The following is a 17,210-nucleotide window of genomic DNA, read 5'->3' on the forward strand; positions in this document are numbered from 1 at the left end:
TCATGATCTGAAAAGGGGTGGTTTTCATCTTCTTAGCCAAAATGTGACATGAGCCATTAAATTTGAATTTGATGTTTTGGATTTGAAATCTCCCTTGGAGAAAGGGATTTAAATATTCTCTAGGACTTTTCGAATTCTAGAAAATTGTTTATATATTCCAGGACGTTTCGTTTATCGAATTCTTGATTCTTGGCTTCCCAAAAAAAAAGAAAAGAATAAAATAAGCAAAAAAGGATCTTGCACATGAGGCCTGTATATGATTGAAAAAGAAATGCCAACGGATCCAGGATTTGAAAATAGGGTGGGCTAAATTTATCTTAACAGAAAAAAGTAAATGTTGTTCTCTAGGAATGTGTGTTTTATGAAAAAGGCTGAGTAATAAATATTAATTAACTAAAGAAAAAAAAAGATTTTCTGTGGGTGAGATCACTGGGATGGAGTGTGTGGAGGTGTGCTTTGGTGGGCTCAGTTTTAATATTGGACTATAAAATATTAAGTCACCCAGGCTATAGCCCATGTTAGCATGGACGTAGGTCCGTCCCTAGCCAAGAGTCTCTCTGTTATGATTGAGGCTTGTATATAACGCTACATATTGCATTATTCTTGTTTAGTATCAACTCCATTGAGATAAATTTTCCATCTGAAAACGACAAAACAACCAGAGTTGTTTACTACATTAGAGAGATAGGAATGGCAAGGTCCCCGTCCAGTGATGATGATTATGACATGCCCCTTTGCTTTAGGATCCGGCCTGCATCGTTACGTACGTGGAGATTCAGATGAACAAGTTAACATCAGGCGCATGCATAAGAGAGCTCGACTGAATCCTTCCTCGACCTCAGGTATCCATCTTAATGGATGAGGAAGAGGTGGAAGAGGTCGAACAAGAAGAAAGTGGTCAATCTGAAGAAGAAGTTGGTGGAGAAAGTGAAGAAGAAGTTGGTAGAGAAAGTGAAGAAGAAAGAAACGACAATGATCATATCAAAGATGAAGGGCAGGAAGGGTCTCACTCTCATGTTGTCATAACCCTAACCGATCCAGAAGTATTTGATTACCCTATTTGCTTTGAACCCTTGACAATCCCTGTCTACCAATGTGACCATAATGGGCACATAGCTTGCTCCTCCTGCTGCACAAAATCAACAACAAATGTCCCTCCTGTTCTGGGTCTATAGGATTCTATCGCTGCCATGCCATCGAGAAGGCTCTTGAATCTGTCACAATATCGTGCCAAAACATTCATTATGGGTGCAAAGAATCTGTGGCTTTCCATAAAAAAGGTGATTGATAAGTCTATATTTTATGCCCTCTTTGCTTATTTATTTGTAAATTTTCTTGGATTAAATTGGTTGTTTTAATTGGTTTAGTGAGATTTGTGAAGGAATTGTGAAATAGGAGAAAGTGTGCTAAAAAGGGCAAGAAGATGAAGATTGAAGTTTAATTAAAAAGAAGCCAAGTCATTCCTTTTGTTGCAAGGAATGTCGTCAAATTTCCTAGTTCAAGATGGTTCAAGTCTTATCAAGTCAAACAAGGAGAAATAAAGAAGACCTTATATTAGAAGGAATCCTATTTTTTATTTATAACAATTGTAATTATACCTTAGGTAGGATTTCTAGGGGTTTTATAAATAGGGAGTTTAGGTCATTGTTAAAGGGATCCTTTACCCATCATCCATCCGTCACCCTCCATCAACTACCTGTTGCATTCCTAAAAGGACACAAATTAATGTGCAAACAACCAATTAAAAATACCCGCAAGTGCACGAATCTATCGAAGTATAGATTGTATAAGTACGGGGTCGATCCCACGAAGAACTTGTCGGTTGTCTATAAGTTCTAATTCGAGTACAAAAAGAACACTTAACTAACACACCACAATGCACAAATGAAAATTTGAAACTAAAAAGAAATATAAAAGAAACAAACAAAACAAAACAAAACAAAAAAAAAGAATTGTGCTGTGAACAGTGACCGGCGACCGGTCGTTTGTTAAGAGCGACCGGTCGTTTTATTTGTCTGGCGACCGGTCGTGAGGTAAAAGCGACCGGTCGTTTTAGTACAGAGTCGAAACTTCAGAATTGTGTGCTGAGCGACCGGTCGTGAGACACTAGCGACCGGTCGTTCTTGGGCAGAGTCGTTTTCTCTGTTTTTCCAGTTTCAACCTCTATCCAGTGTTTTGCCTATAACTTTCCAACCGTACGTCCAAAATTCACGTTCTTTATACGGTTGAATTCAGCACAGAAAATGGAAGAACACCACGCGGACCAAAAGTCCAAAACAATTACGGAAACAAATAGAATTTAGTAACAAAGACACGTAACGTGTCAAACACGCAACTCACACACACATTGGGGGGGGGGGTTTTGATTTGTTTGAAGTAACCTATTTCTATTGCATGAAAGTAAATGGACTTTGAAATTAAATGAGAATGGCGGAGATGAATTATCAAGATGTGAAATCAAAATGTAACAAACACTAGGGTTTCGGAATCCACCCTAAACAATTCTACCCAAGTTCATGAATACTCAAGTAATGAACTCTAAACGTGTTGATGAAGATGTTCGCAATCAAGACCATGGGTCGTGGCTCAAGACGCATTGATTCTCTCTAATATACGTAAAGTGCATGGTTCGTGCTACAATACTTGTGCCCTCCTCATAACCGAACCTAGGTATGGTTCGTACTTCGATTCAATTACAAGGAGAACCCATTAAGTTCAAAGAGAATATGAACATCACAAGAATCCTAATAGCATGGTGTTTACATTAGGTATTCAAGAAACCAATTCACATGGATGATTCTTACTTCATCCATTTATTGCTTAGGATAACATGAGGATACACATAATCCCAACAATCTCAAGAAGCATGCTTTCAAAGGTGATCAATCAAAGAAGAACATACATCAAGGATAGATTAATTTGGTGAATTGGAATTCATCAACAATATCTAGAAATTCATACACTCAAGCATCAAAACAAAAAGGTAATCATGTTTAGGGCTTCAACCTAAGCCCTAGCTATGGAGTTTAGTTCCTCATAATCATTTCAAACACAAATTCAAAATGAAATTAGAAAGAGTTTACAGATTTTCAGAAAATGATGAAAGCTTCAAGATCATCAATGGTGGAAGTCTTCTTCTCCACTTTTCTTGACTGCACCTTGGCTTTCTCCTAGCTCCAAGCTCCAAAATCTGCTCTCAATTGTGTAGAATGCTGGAATGAATGGGCTACCCACGTTCAAAACCTCTCCCACTTCAGATTGCAATTAACTTTCCATTGCCCATCAATTTCCAGCTCACAAATATAATATAAAACTCATACTTTAGTTAAAGCCTTTGCCCTTGTCCCCTTTGCCATGATGAAGCCTTGACTTCACAAAGATGCCAAAAGCTTCAGAAAATATCTCATTTGCAAAGGTAATTCCTTGTTACCAAGAGTTATGGTAACAAGAAATTAAGATGACACAAAGGAGGTAAAAGCTGGCCAAATCCGGATTTCCAGAGCTGTGGTAACATGCTGGATTGGTTGGATAGGCAATACTTGTCCAATGGAGCTCAAATTTGGATATGTTGTAGTTAACATCCATTGGAACAAGTCTCATGAAGATCATGACCTCATCCGAGCACCAGAGCATGTTGATCCCAGGCCAAGAAGTTGACCTACGAAAATGAACAAAAACAGAATTTATGACTAATAATGCACTTTTAGCTCATTTTCATCCCAACCAAGGTAAAACCTATTAAAACACAAAAAAGAAGTAAAAAGCTATAAAATGTCAAGAACTAACTCAAAATAGTGGGTGAATAACATGAAAAATCATGTGTAAAAATGAACCGAACAAACTTCCCAAACTTATCTTTTGCTAGTCCTCGAGCAAAACAGAAATTAAAACAAGACTCGAAACAAAACTTTCCGAACACTTTCTAAGGAGAGAGCAACTCATGCAAACGACTCAAAAGTTTTCACAAGAAAAACTCAGTTTACACATTATTCACAAGGCGGCAAAATTCATAACACAACATGCTCAAGTGTAGTAGTGTGATGGCCAAATGGAACTCATTCTCCAATTTCAGTTTTCACACAACTTCAAAAATCATACCAAGCACAAATGTAACTTCAAATCTCACCAAAGTTGTCCTCTCACAAATGAATCACTCGGAAGAGGGTTACAATGCATCACTCAATAATAAATATGAGAATAGAGTTAAACCATACGGGACTTAACTCAAAATTAGCAAGATGAAAAACATGCATGAATATGATCTCAAGAAGGATGCTAAACACTTAAAAGCTGAAAAATGTGTGCAAATCAACCACATGACATTTAGGATCAATTTAGGTCTTTATTATAGGTTGTAATGGGGCTAAGGGTGTAAGGTGAGTAAGAAATGAAGGATATGGATACAACAAAGTCCAAGGAACTCACAATGTAAGAGCATATAAACGTTGACTAAAAGACTTTGAAACATCACGCTTGAGATTTTCACTCATTTTTTTTTGGTGATCAAATAGACCACAAAGCCTTATACCTCCACTAATTACGATTCACACTCCTTCCTTCCATTTGAACAACCATCAATTTATTTATTTTGAGGCCAACCAAGAGACATGGAATTTAAATTTGAATCCATTGCCAAATAACCACAACTTTTCTCTCTTCTTTCACCCTTTGAGTGAAGTACTCTTTTTTTTTTTTTTTTTTTTTTTTTAGATTAGGTGTAATAACCCTTCCCAAACTTAGCATGAAAAACACATCTAAATTAAAGCTCACGAGTTCCTTAGAAAGGTAAATTCTTGTTTTTCAGGCTAAGGCTAGAAGTAAAAATTGGTTACTTGAAAGAAAAGGCATACATGTAGGCTCAAAGTGGTTACAATGGAAAATCATGCTTAAGCATGCATAAGGTTAGCTTGAAAGGCACAAACGGTCCAAAGAGGGCCTTAATATCATTTCTCAAATGTCATGTAATCAAATTGCACAAGAATGAGTAACTTTTAAGTGCTCAACCAAATCAATGAATAATGAGATCAGACAACAACTCAGATGACAAGAAAAGTAAGAATATGTGTATAACACTCATGAATTGAAGCACAAGGCTCAAAGCTCACATTATATGGTTATACAAGTCTAATTCATGCTTGATACAATTCTTGGATCATGCAAGTCCCTCAACTAGAGAATTATGAAACAAATGGCAAGTGCGTAGAGGGTTTCAAACATATCATGCTAGAACGATGCCATTTAGTGAATAACAAATTATTATTATTTTTTTTTTAAAGCATTTTCAATCAAGTCATTTAAACATTCATCACAATCTCATCATATATGTCCGGAAAGTGACTTAAGAACAAAAAAGACTCAAAACAGAAAAGAAAACAAAATAAAAGAAAGTAAGAATTTAAGTGAAACGAAAAAGACTTGCTATCCCTTCCCAAACTTAGAAACAAACATTGTCCTCAATGTTAAAGAATTCAGGCACCAACAACGTTATAACAAGAATTAAAGGAAATAAAGCAAGTAAATACAAGAACAAACACGAAAAACAACTACAACACGGTCGCAAAAACAAAAACAAAAACGAATCCAAACAGAAACAAATAAAACAGTAAGCCCTAACAACAGTCTTACACATGCAGAAATCCAACCCAAAGAAACGCACAAACCAAATGAAAGCCCAACCCAAACGAAAACCCAAAAGCGAAGAAAGTAAATAAAAAAAATAAAATAAAAATAAAAAAAATAAAATAAAAATAAAAAAAAACAGAGAAACCAAGTCAGAAGCACAAAGAGCGAGGACTCAGTAAAATAGAAAAAAGTGGGCCCTGAAGTCTCGGCACCTGTGAGTCACGGGAAACAAAGTGAGAGACGTGTCGACAAGCAGCGGTCTCTCTCTCGGTCCCAAGCCAGAATTATTGGCTTCATAGGAAGGTGTGACGACTTTCGTTTCTCAAAAGCGCTGAAAGGCGGAACTGTAATTAAAGGGGTTGGGGACCAGGTGAGGTGACCTAAGGGGATAGGCCGTAAGGGCCGCGCAAAACGCAGAAGCGCAGTGGCTAGGGTTACGTAAAAACTAACTCTATAAAAGAAGAAGAGAAAGAGTTGGGGAAGAACACACAAACTCAGAAACACACAAAAGAGAAAAGAAAGACAAAAGAAAGTAAGAGTTGAAATGGCGTCTTCCTACCCATTCTCGTTGGATCTCAACCTAGCTCCACCGACTCAGACTCGGGGCCAAGCAGTGGCACCAGTGTGGATGCCCTACTTTGCCTCTGCACGGGGGCACGTGACAGTGAATGACTCGATACTGCTGGACAACGATGTTGCCCTTGGAGTTGCTAGAAATCTAGTAACTCCCAAGGATATACGGGTGCTGGGATCAAGGGATGACAACCGGGTCGTGAGCGATGCTCTGGCACTAAGCGTGCAAAGCACCGCAACAGTCGCAAGTGTGGGTCATCGCCTACTTGCGAAGTCCCATGAAGTGGAGGTGCTAAGAGGTCAGTTGGCGGCGGAGCGAAGTATGGTGGAAGAGTGCCAGAGTATTATTAAAAGTTTAAAAAGGGAAAGGGCAAGGATAGTGGAGGTGAATCGACACCAGCTAGAGGCGTTGCGGGAAGAGAACCAAAATCTCTCAAAGATGGTAAGTGTTTACGCCCATGACATGAGAAAGCAGCTGGAGGACCTGGACCAACCGGGTAAACGCAAGAAAACCGATCGCGAGAGTAGGTATGCTCAAGCTAAGAGTGCGATCTTTGGGAGCTCGAGTGATGAGCCCCAAGAGGCTGTGCGTGAAGCCCCGGAAGAGGATAGCCATAGGGCTAAACTCAAAGGTCCAATGGCCGAGACACCGAGCACTGTGAAAGAATAATTTCTAATGTATTAGTGGTGTGCCTGGTTGTCTTTGCCCTTTCCGTGTATTTGTTTGTTGTTTTTTTTTTTTTTTTTTTGATTGTCAGAAATAAAAGAAATGAAGTTGGAAAAGAAAAAGAAGCACACTTCCCAAACAAAACAAAGACGACAGCCGAAAGGGAAAACACACTTCCCTAACTAAAATAAGACAAAGGTGATAGCCGAAAGGGAAAGGCAAAAACACAAAACACTAGAAAAACACGGAAAAAAGAAAAGTAAAGTGAAAGTTAATGTGCTCCCCCTTGAAGCGATTAGGTCGAGCATGCCCGGGAAATCCGAAATGGCGTTGGCTCTCCCTCTCATCTGCATATGTCTATTTAAGCCACGCCTCTGCAAGCGGAAGAGTACCCTGCAATTCTTTCTGCAAACTCAAGGAAAACCATCAAAAACATCCAAAGACAAAACAATGGCATCCACATGTACTCACCTTGATGATCTCAACCTTGAGCTGTCACTAGCACCACCAAATTCCCAGATAAGGGCTCCTCCAAACCCTATCTTCCCAAACTCCTCATACCACCATGGCTCGGCCTCAAACTTCTCTGAGGTGGTGCCGCGAAGGGCAGTAATGCCGGAGGGCATGACTGTCAGCAGACTGACAGTTGCAGATCACCTGCATGTGGCGCAGAGGTCTGACCAGATGGCAGTGGACGAGTCCCACAATCTAACCGTGCTCAACGCGGTCTCGGCCACAAATTTGGGCATGCGCCTACTGGCGAGAACACGAGAGTGCGGGGCACTGAGTGAGGAGGTGGCGGTCCTGAAAGCTCTGGTGGCGGACCTGCAGAAGCGGCTCTACAGCGCCAACCAGCATGTAGAGATGCTGCAGAAAAGGAACGAAGATCATGTAGAGCTGCTGCAGATTCTACAAGCAAGAACAGACAGAGGCAATTAGCAGAAGCCTCAGCTAGCTCAAAATGCAAAAGAAACAAGTGATTCAAAAATTTATTGTTTTTTTTTTTTTTTTTTTTTATTTATTTATTTTTTTTTTAGAAATTTGTGTGTAGAATCACATGTTTTGGAATGAAATAAGCATTTGAGCCAAAATTCTGAGTGCATAAACATAAACAACCTACTTCCCAAACTTATATGAAACAATGTTTATAAATGATGGAGATTTAATACTAAACAATGCCATATAGAAAAATTGGGATGGATAATCACAAAATAAAAGAAATAGTAAACAATTAAAAGTTGAACTAACAGTAAAAGTTGAAACAAACAAACTAATAACCGTCTCAAAATAAAACCCAAAAACAAAATAAATTAAAAGTTCAAAAGGGTACAAAGCTCAAAGTACTACTGATCATCATCAGTCTCATCATCATCATCACCATCAACATCATCACCATCAACATGTGCAGAGGTCCCGGGATGACCTGGCATCTGGAGGTGCGTCCAAATGGCGTCAATGGAAGTGCTCATATGTTGCATCTGCTGATACTGGAGCATCTGCAAGTCCCAAATGGCTTGGAGAGAGGGCTCCCAAGCAGAAGTGTCGACAGTGGGAGCAGGCGGGAATGGCTGGAATGAGGCCGGCCCGTGTGGTGGTGGTGGCATATGAGGCGGCACTGGAGCAGGTGCGGGTGCAGGTGCATGTGCATGGCGCCTCTGAGAGATACTCTTGGACACAGAAGTGTCCGAAATGGGACCCATGGGCTCAACATATATATCAGTGGGGCGAGCCCGAACACCTGAGCGGTCACAAATCATGCTAACAAGGCAAGGATAATAAATTATGCTTTTCTTACGTGCACAAGCCTTCAGGCGCTCAAAAATGATGTCAACAACTGGTAGGATAAAAGTTCCCTCATGCAAAATTTGCAGGAGCTTGACCCCTACTGATGGAATTTCCGACCGTTGGCCGGATGGATAAATGTTGTGGCGCACAAAGCTCCACAGGATGGCAAAGTAGGGTGTCAACTTACCCTGAATGAGGACAGTCTTTTTAGTTTGAGATGCAAAGGCAGCAGGGTCAGCATAAAAAAGTGTTTCAGCTGCCCTTTGCATGTCAAAATCCTCACCCAAAAATTGTCTCCAATTAACAGTATTCTCTCTGTCACTTATTTGAAGAACCTCAGAGATAATGGAGGTGGATAGTACAATATTTTTGCCCCGAACCTTAAGGGGTACCTCTGCATTACGTCTAAGTTCTTCCCTAGGGAAAGCGGCATAGAACTCACGCACAATTGATTCATTATATTTTGCATAGATGTGAGCTAAGGGTAGGAGGTTTCGGTCCCTAATAAGGTGCCGGACTTGAATAAGTCCAGCGGTTTGGATGGAGGGACTAAGATCTAAGTTACGCTCAGTAACCACAGTGGCAGTGAGCATTGCCTCTTCCGGTTGAGGTGCACTTCGTGAAGAAGATGCACCCCCTCTGGTACCCTGTCTAGCTCTAGACATCTAAGGAGAAAAAAAAAAAACAATATGCACAAAACAAATCAACAACAAAATTCATGCCACAGTTCCCAAACATGCAATACGCCACAATTATACCAATATCAAAACCAAAATGCATGCACATAGCCAAAATTTGCCACAATACAAATATACACCAATTCGAACGAGTCAACAATTTAATCACAATGTAAAATACCACAATGCCACAATATTAATCATAATGCACAATTAAGCCAAAATTCCAAAATGTAAACAACATTCCCAACATTCAACCAAAATGACAAAATTCCAATAATAAACACAAATAACAACAACAATAATCAAATAAGAGATTGAGAGTGAGAAAAACATACCCAATTGAGGAAAATCACACCAAATGATAAACACAAGCCAAACCCAAAACAAAAACAAGAGAAACAACAAATTAGAAACAAAACAACTATAGGAATGCATTAGAGTAAGAAAATCAAAGAGAAAACACCAAGAAAAATTCGAAAATTACCTTGGTGCTACAGTAACCCTAACTGAAAATCACCTCAAATTGAAGAAAACACTTGAAATTTCAAGGAATAGATGCCAAAAACGGATTCTACTCGAAAAATTAAGTGAGAAAAGTGTGATTTGGGTTAGGATTAGGGTGGGTTGTGAGGGAGGTAGAGGGAGGGAGAAGAGAGAAGTCGAAGGGGGGGGTGGGTCTGTCGCTGGGAAGAAGAGGAAGTGAGGAGAGAGAAGAGAGAAAGGAAAGAAAAAGACGGTTCTTTAAAAAAATTTCGACGAGCGACCGGTCGCGAGTGAAAAGCGACCGGTCGCTTTGAAGCAGATTCAAATTTAAGAAAAACGACGAGCGACCGGTCGCGAGTGAAAAGCGACCGGTCGTTTAGAAGCAGATTCAATTTTTTAAGAAAAACAACGAGCGACCGGTCGCGAGTGAAAAGCGACCGGTCGTTTCGAAGCAGATTCAATTTTTTCTGAAAAACCAAACGAGCGACCGGTCGCGAGGCATGTACGACCGGTCGTTCTCTCTCTTTTTTTTTTTTTTTTTTTTTTTTTTTTTTTTTTTTTTTTGGGTTGAAAACTTTATTAAGGACTTACCTTCCCAACTCAGTTTTGCATCCCCGAATGTATATCAATGAAGTGAAGCACTTCATCTTCTTGATGCAAAGTATTTTCGTGGTAGATTTTCAACCTATGCCCATTAACTTTGAATTCCTTTCCTATGCCTATTGGTCGGATTTCAACTGCACCATAGGAAAAGACATTAGTAACAACAAATGGGCCAGTCCAGTGGGAACGAAGCTTACCTGGAAAGAGTTTGAACCTAGAGTTAAAGAGTAATACTCTTTGCCCTACTTCAAACGACCTTCTAATGATATGCTTATCATGAAACGCCTTTGTTTTTTCTTTGTAAATTTTTGCGTTCTCATAAGCATCATTGCGAAGCTCATCCAGTTCGCTCAGTTGTAACCTTCTGATATCTCCTGCTTCCTTCATGTCGAAGTTGTACTTCTTAATTGCCCAAAGGGCCCTGTGTTCAAGCTCAACAGGTAGATGACAAGGTTTACCAAAGATTAAGCGAAATGGAGACATACCGATTGGAGTTTTGTAAGCAGTTCGGTAGGCCCAGAGAGCATCGTTAAGGCGCAAAGACCACTCCTTTCGAGTAGGACCAACAGTCTTCTCTAATATATGCTTCACCTCTCTGTTAGAAATCTCCACTTGTCCACTAGTCTGAGGGTGATAGGGGGTGGACACCTTGTGAGTTATGCCATACTTCTTGAGTAGGGTCTCAAATGATCGGTTGCAAAAATGGGATCCCCCATCACTAATGATGGCCCTCGGTGTTCCAAACCTACAAAAGATATTGGCTCGAAGAAAGCTAAGAACAACTTTCGCATCATTAGTCTTGGTTGGAATTGCTTCCACCCATTTTGAAACATAATCAACCGCAAGTAGAATAAATAGATTTCCAAAAGATGAAGGAAATGGACCCATGAAATCTATTCCCCAAACATCAAATATTTCAACAATTAGAATTGGGTTTAAAGGCATTTGATTTCGAGATGAAATGTTACCCATTCGTTGACACCTATCACAAGATAGACAGAATTGTGATGCATCTTTGAACAAGCTTGGCCAATAGAATCCACTTTGCAAAACTTTTAAAGCTGTCTTCTTGGCTCCAAAGTGGCCACCACATGCGTTCGAATGACAGAATGTGAGTATGGACTGAGATTCGGTCTCGGGAACACATCGCCTAATCACGGAGTCCGAACAATACTTCCACAAATATGGGTCATCCCACACATAGGACTTGGTGGTTTTCAGCAATTTGTCCTTTTGACCTCTTGACAAATCCCTTGGTATATTTCCTGTAGCGAGAAAGTTGATAATGTCAGCATACCATGGGTCAGAAATTTGTAATGCAAAAAGTTGCTCATCAGGAAAGGATTCACGAAGAGGAAGAGTGTCTTCTTCGGTATTGGAGTTAGTGATCAATCGGCTAAGGTGGTCAGCTACCACATTCTCCGATCCCTTCTTATCTCTGATTTCAATATCAAACTCTTGGAGCAACAAAACCCATCGTATCAATCTTGGTTTTGCTTCCTTCTTTGCCAAGAGATATTTCAAAGCTGCATGATCAGTGAAAACAATTACTTTAGAGCCTATCAAGTACGAACGAAATTTCTCTAAAGCAAAAATTACAGCTAACAGCTCTTTCTCAGTAGTTGAATAGTTCAACTGAGCATCATTAAGGGTACGGCTTGCATAATATATTGCATGCAATCTCTTGTCAACTCTTTGTCCTAATACAGCTCCAACTGCAAAATCAGATGCATCACACATTAATTCAAAAGGTAAATTCCAATTTGGAGGCATAATGATAGGTGCAGTTGTGAGAAGAGTTTTGAGCCTTTGAAAAGCTGCCAAACATTCATCATTAAGATCAAAATTTGCATCTTTGGCAAGCAAGCTACACAATGGTCGAGAGATCTTAGAAAAATCTTTTATGAATCTTCTATAGAACCCGGCATGTCCTAAGAAGGATCGGATCTCTTTCACTGATGTGGGAGGTGACAACCCGCTTATCACATCTACTTTGGCTCTGTCAACCTCAATGCCTTGACTGGAAATCACATGACCTAAAACGATTCCCTGTTGTACCATGAAATGACACTTTTCCCAATTGAGAATTAAGTTGCATTCCCGGCATCTTTGCAAAACTAAAGACAAGTTGTTAAGGCATGAATCAAATGAATGACCAAACACACTAAAATCATCCATGAATACTTCAATAAATTTTTCTACCATATCGGAGAAAATACTCATCATGCATCGTTGGAAGGTGGCCGGGGCATTACACAATCCAAATGGCATACGCCGGTAGGCGAAGGTACCATAAGGACATGTGAATGTCGTCTTGTGTTGGTCTTCAGGAGCGATGGCAATTTGATTGTATCCTGAATAGCCATCCAAGAAGCAGTAGTAACTGTGACCTGCAAGACGTTCAAGCATTTGGTCAATAAATGGTAATGGAAAATGATCTTTTCGGGTGGCGGTATTTAATTTTCTATAATCAATACAAACACGCCATCCCGTTTTGACACGAGAAGGAATAAGTTCATTTCCCTCATTTCTTACAACAGTTATTCCTGACTTTTTAGGAACCACTTGGACCGGGCTTACCCACTTGCTATCGGAAATAGGATAAATTATACCCACATCCAATAGCTTCAGAATTTCTTTTCGGACTACCTCTGTCATGATTGGGTTTAACCTGCGTTGAGCATCCTTTGTGGGTTTGGAATCAATTTCCAGTAAAATTCTATGCATGCATCTTGTTGGGCTTATTCCCTTGATGTCCGCAATACTCCAACCAATTGCTCCCTTGTGTTCTCTTAACACTTGCATCAACTTCTGTTCATTCTCCACATTGAGATTGCTAGCAATAATCACGGGCAATGTCTCTGTTTTACCTAAATAAACATACTTCAAGTGGGATGGCAATGGTTTGAGCTCTAACTCGGGTGCCCTGTCAAGAGAAGGAACAAGCTTTTCAGTATTGACTGGCAAAGGTATAAAATTTGGAGTGTACTTACGTGGTATGGCTGGACATGCATCAAGGAATTTCACAGCCTCAAGTAACTCATTATCAACAATTTCAGCAACTTGAGGATTTTGTGTCAACACCTTTTCTAATGAATCTGTACCATGAGTACTATTAAATGTATTTTGCACAATATGACACAATGATTCAATACGAAAACATTCATGTTCATCATTGGGGAGTTTAAAGGCATCATAAACTTTGAACTTTATTGTTTCCCCTTGAACTGTCATTGTCAATGTTCCTTGTCGAACATTGATCACAGTATCTGCAGTGGCCATGAAAGGGCGGCCAAGAATCAATGGAAGATCCGCACCCGGAATAGGAGCTTCTTCCATCTCTAGCACCAAAAAGTCAGCTGGTAAGATGAGATCATTTACTTTCACAAGTACATCTTCCAAAATTCCTCTTGGATATCTCACTGATCGGTCCGCCAATTGAATGCTAACAGAAGTTGGTTTAAGATCACCTAAGTTAAGGGCTTCAAAAACAGAATAAGGCATCAGATTAATTGAAGCACCTAAATCAAGTAAAGCTTTGTCAAACAATTTATCTCCAATTATGCAAGGAATTGTAAAACTTCCTGGATCTTTCAATTTGGGAGGGAGCTTCCTTTGCAAAACAGCAGAAGCTTTTTCCGTTAGTGCAACCGTTTCATGATCTTGGAATCTCCTCTTGGTGGTACAAAGGTCCTTCAAAAACTTTGCATAACTCGGAATTTGCTTGATTGCATCCAAGAGAGGAATATTGACTTGCACTTTTCTGAAGGTTTCCAATATTTCCTTGGCTTGTTGAATTTTTTTGGAACTCATAAGCCTGTGAGGAAAAGGAGCACGTAAGATTTCTTCGTCAGTAGGTTCACGACTTACCTTCTCCTTTCTTGCCCTTCTTGCAAGTTCATGCTTTGGGATCCACTCGGATGAAGAAGCTGCTTGCTTATCTCTCTCTTTGTTGCTTTCATCCTTTTCTTTAGGCTCAGCCACTTGTTCAACCTGCATGTCATCAACATTGTGAATCAAATCTTTAGAACCATTTATTTCACCAATTACCTTACCAGTTCTCAAGGTAACTGCTTGAACATGCTCACGCCCAGTTGGATTAATCTCTGGTTGGCTAGGCATCATACCAGGTTCCCTTTGACTCAAAGCTTGAGCAATTTGTCCCACTTGATTTTCTAGATTGGCAATGGCCTTATCCGTTTTCTGCATGTGGGTGTCATTCCTCTGCATGTAGCTTTTTGTCTCAGTGATGAAACTATCTGTGTTTCTAGCCATGGAAGCAACAAGTTCTTCCAAAGATTTTCCTGTAGATTGTGGTTGAGGTGGTGGTTGTGGTGGATTGTAGTAGTGCATTTGACCATGAGGTGGGCGAGTATGTTGTTGACCTTGAGGTGGGTGAGTTGGCCCTTGAGGTGGTTGAGTTGGCCCTTGTTGAACATTAGAATTGTCACTCCACCTGAAATTTGGATGATTTCTCCACCCCGGATTGTATGTTTGTGAGAAAGGATCATTCTTAGGCCACTGATTTCTTTGAAATGAGCCCACTGCATTTGCTTCCTCATGTGCCAAGGGACAATCCTCAGTGTCATGACCAATTGTGGAGCAAAATGCACAAACCTTGGATGATCCCGGTGCCAATTTCTTCACCATGTTGGTTAGGTTTGCAATCTGAGCTTCCATACTAGAAAGGGTACTTACATCATGGGATTCCCCTTTTCTGACTGGTCTTTGCCTTGAATTATATTGGCGAGCATTTGCAGCAACAAGATCAAATATTGCTCGCAGTTCTGTTGGAGTCTTGGTCATTATAGTTCCTCCTGCAGCTGCATTCACATTGTTTTGGTCCGCTTCAAAAAGTCCTTCATAGAAGTGTTGCATTAGAAGCCAAGCTTGTATGTTATGATGCGGACAAGTGATTAGAAGTTTCTTGAAACGGTCCCAATAATCCTGGAAGCTTTCTCCCGGCCTTTGCAGAATTCCTGTAATCTGACTTCGGAGTTCATTTGTCCTTTGTGCTGGGAAAAAATGTTGCAAGAACTTTGTAGCAAGATCCGTCCATGTTGTGATGGAATTTGGAGGTAGATAGTGAAGCCATTCCTTTGCTGTATCCTTCAAACTAAATGAGAAAAGTCTCATTCTTATCTCATCACTACTCATGCCTTCAATCTTTATTGTGGAACACACTTCCTCGAAGTCTAGGATATGTGCATTAGGATTTTCTCCAGGATTTCCCAAGAACTTAGGCAATATGTGTATCATGCCCGATCTCAACTCAAAGTTTTCCAAAGTGCTTGCGGGATATACTATGCAAGATGGTTGTCCAGTTGTTGGCGGTGAAGAGTATTCTTGCATAGTAAGTTCCGCATTTGCAGCTGCTGCCGCCATTGGTGAAGGTGGAGGTGACTCGACTTTTGGTGAGCTTGGTGATGATGAAAATGGCGAGAGTGAAAAAGGCAATGGAGTAGACACAGCTAGTTGGATGTTCCTTTCTCTCAAAGCTTGAGCTTGGATATCTTCTACAGTGCAATCTAATGAAATATCCAAATTCAGAAGGGACATAAGCAAAATGTTCCTGCAATAAGAAGAAAACAAAAACAAACTCAAATAAAATGAAATGACAAACAAAGAAAGAAAAAAAAAATGAAAATAAAATTAAGTACTCTAAATATACTCAAACAAAACATATAAGCAACCGTGCCAGTTCCCCGGCAACGGCGCCAAAAATTGTTGCATTCCTAAAAGGACACAAATTAATGTGCAAACAACCAATTAAAAATACCCGCAAGTGCACGAATCTATCGAAGTATAGATTGTATAAGTACGGGGTCGATCCCACGAAGAACTTGTCGGTTGTCTATAAGTTCTAATTCGAGTACAAAAAGAACACTTAACTAACACACCACAATGCACAAATGAAAATTTGAAACTAAAAAGAAATATAAAAGAAACAAACAAAACAAAACAAAACAAAAAAAAGAATTGTGCTGTGAACAGTGACCAGCGACCGGTCGTTTGTTAAGAGCGACCGGTCGTTTTATTTGTCTGGCGACCGGTCGTGAGGTAAAAGCGACCGGTCGTTTTAGTACAGAGTCGAAACTTCAGAATTGTGTGCTGAGCGACCGGTCGTGAGACACTAGCGACCGGTCGTTCTTGGGCAGAGTCGTTTTCTCTGTTTTTCCAGTTTCAACCTCTATCCAGTGTTTTGCCTATAACTTTCCAACCGTACGTCCAAAATTCACGTTCTTTATACGGTTGAATTCAGCACAGAAAATGGAAGAACACCACGCGGACCAAAAGTCCAAAACAATTACGGAAACAAATAGAATTTAGTAACAAAGACACGTAACGTGTCAAACACGCAACTCACACACACATTGGGGGGGGGGTTTTGATTTGTTTGAAGTAACCTATTTCTATTGCATGAAAGTAAATGGACTTTGAAATTAAATGAGAATGGCGGAGATGAATTATCAAGATGTGAAATCAAAATGTAACAAACACTAGGGTTTCGGAATCCACCCTAAACAATTCTACCCAAGTTCATGAATACTCAAGTAATGAACTCTAAACGTGTTGATGAAGATGTTCGCAATCAAGACCATGGGTCGTGGCTCAAGACGCATTGATTCTCTCTAATATACGTAAAGTGCATGGTTCGTGCTACAATACTTGTGCCCTCCTCATAACCGAACCTAGGTATGGTTCGTACTTCGATTCAATTACAAGGAGAACCCATTAAGTTCAAAGAGAATATGAACATCACAAGAATCCTAATAGCATGGTGTTTACATTAGGTA

General features: G+C 40.0%; 1 non-coding gene across 1 annotated transcript; it reads left to right on the plus strand.

Annotated features, from left to right (window-relative positions):
* The first annotated feature begins 15,307 nt into the window (after nucleotides 1-15,307).
* On the plus strand, nucleotides 15,308-15,414 carry LOC148292555 (small nucleolar RNA R71). The gene has a single exon (XR_015827245.1). It is a non-coding gene; the product is annotated as a small nucleolar RNA R71 (small nucleolar RNA).
* The last annotated feature ends 1,796 nt before the right edge of the window (nucleotides 15,415-17,210 follow it).

Source organism: Prunus avium, chromosome 8 (assembly GCF_965620075.1).
Source record: "Prunus avium chromosome 8, drPruAviu1.hap1.1, whole genome shotgun sequence".
Lineage (NCBI taxonomy): Eukaryota > Viridiplantae > Streptophyta > Magnoliopsida > Rosales > Rosaceae > Prunus > Prunus avium.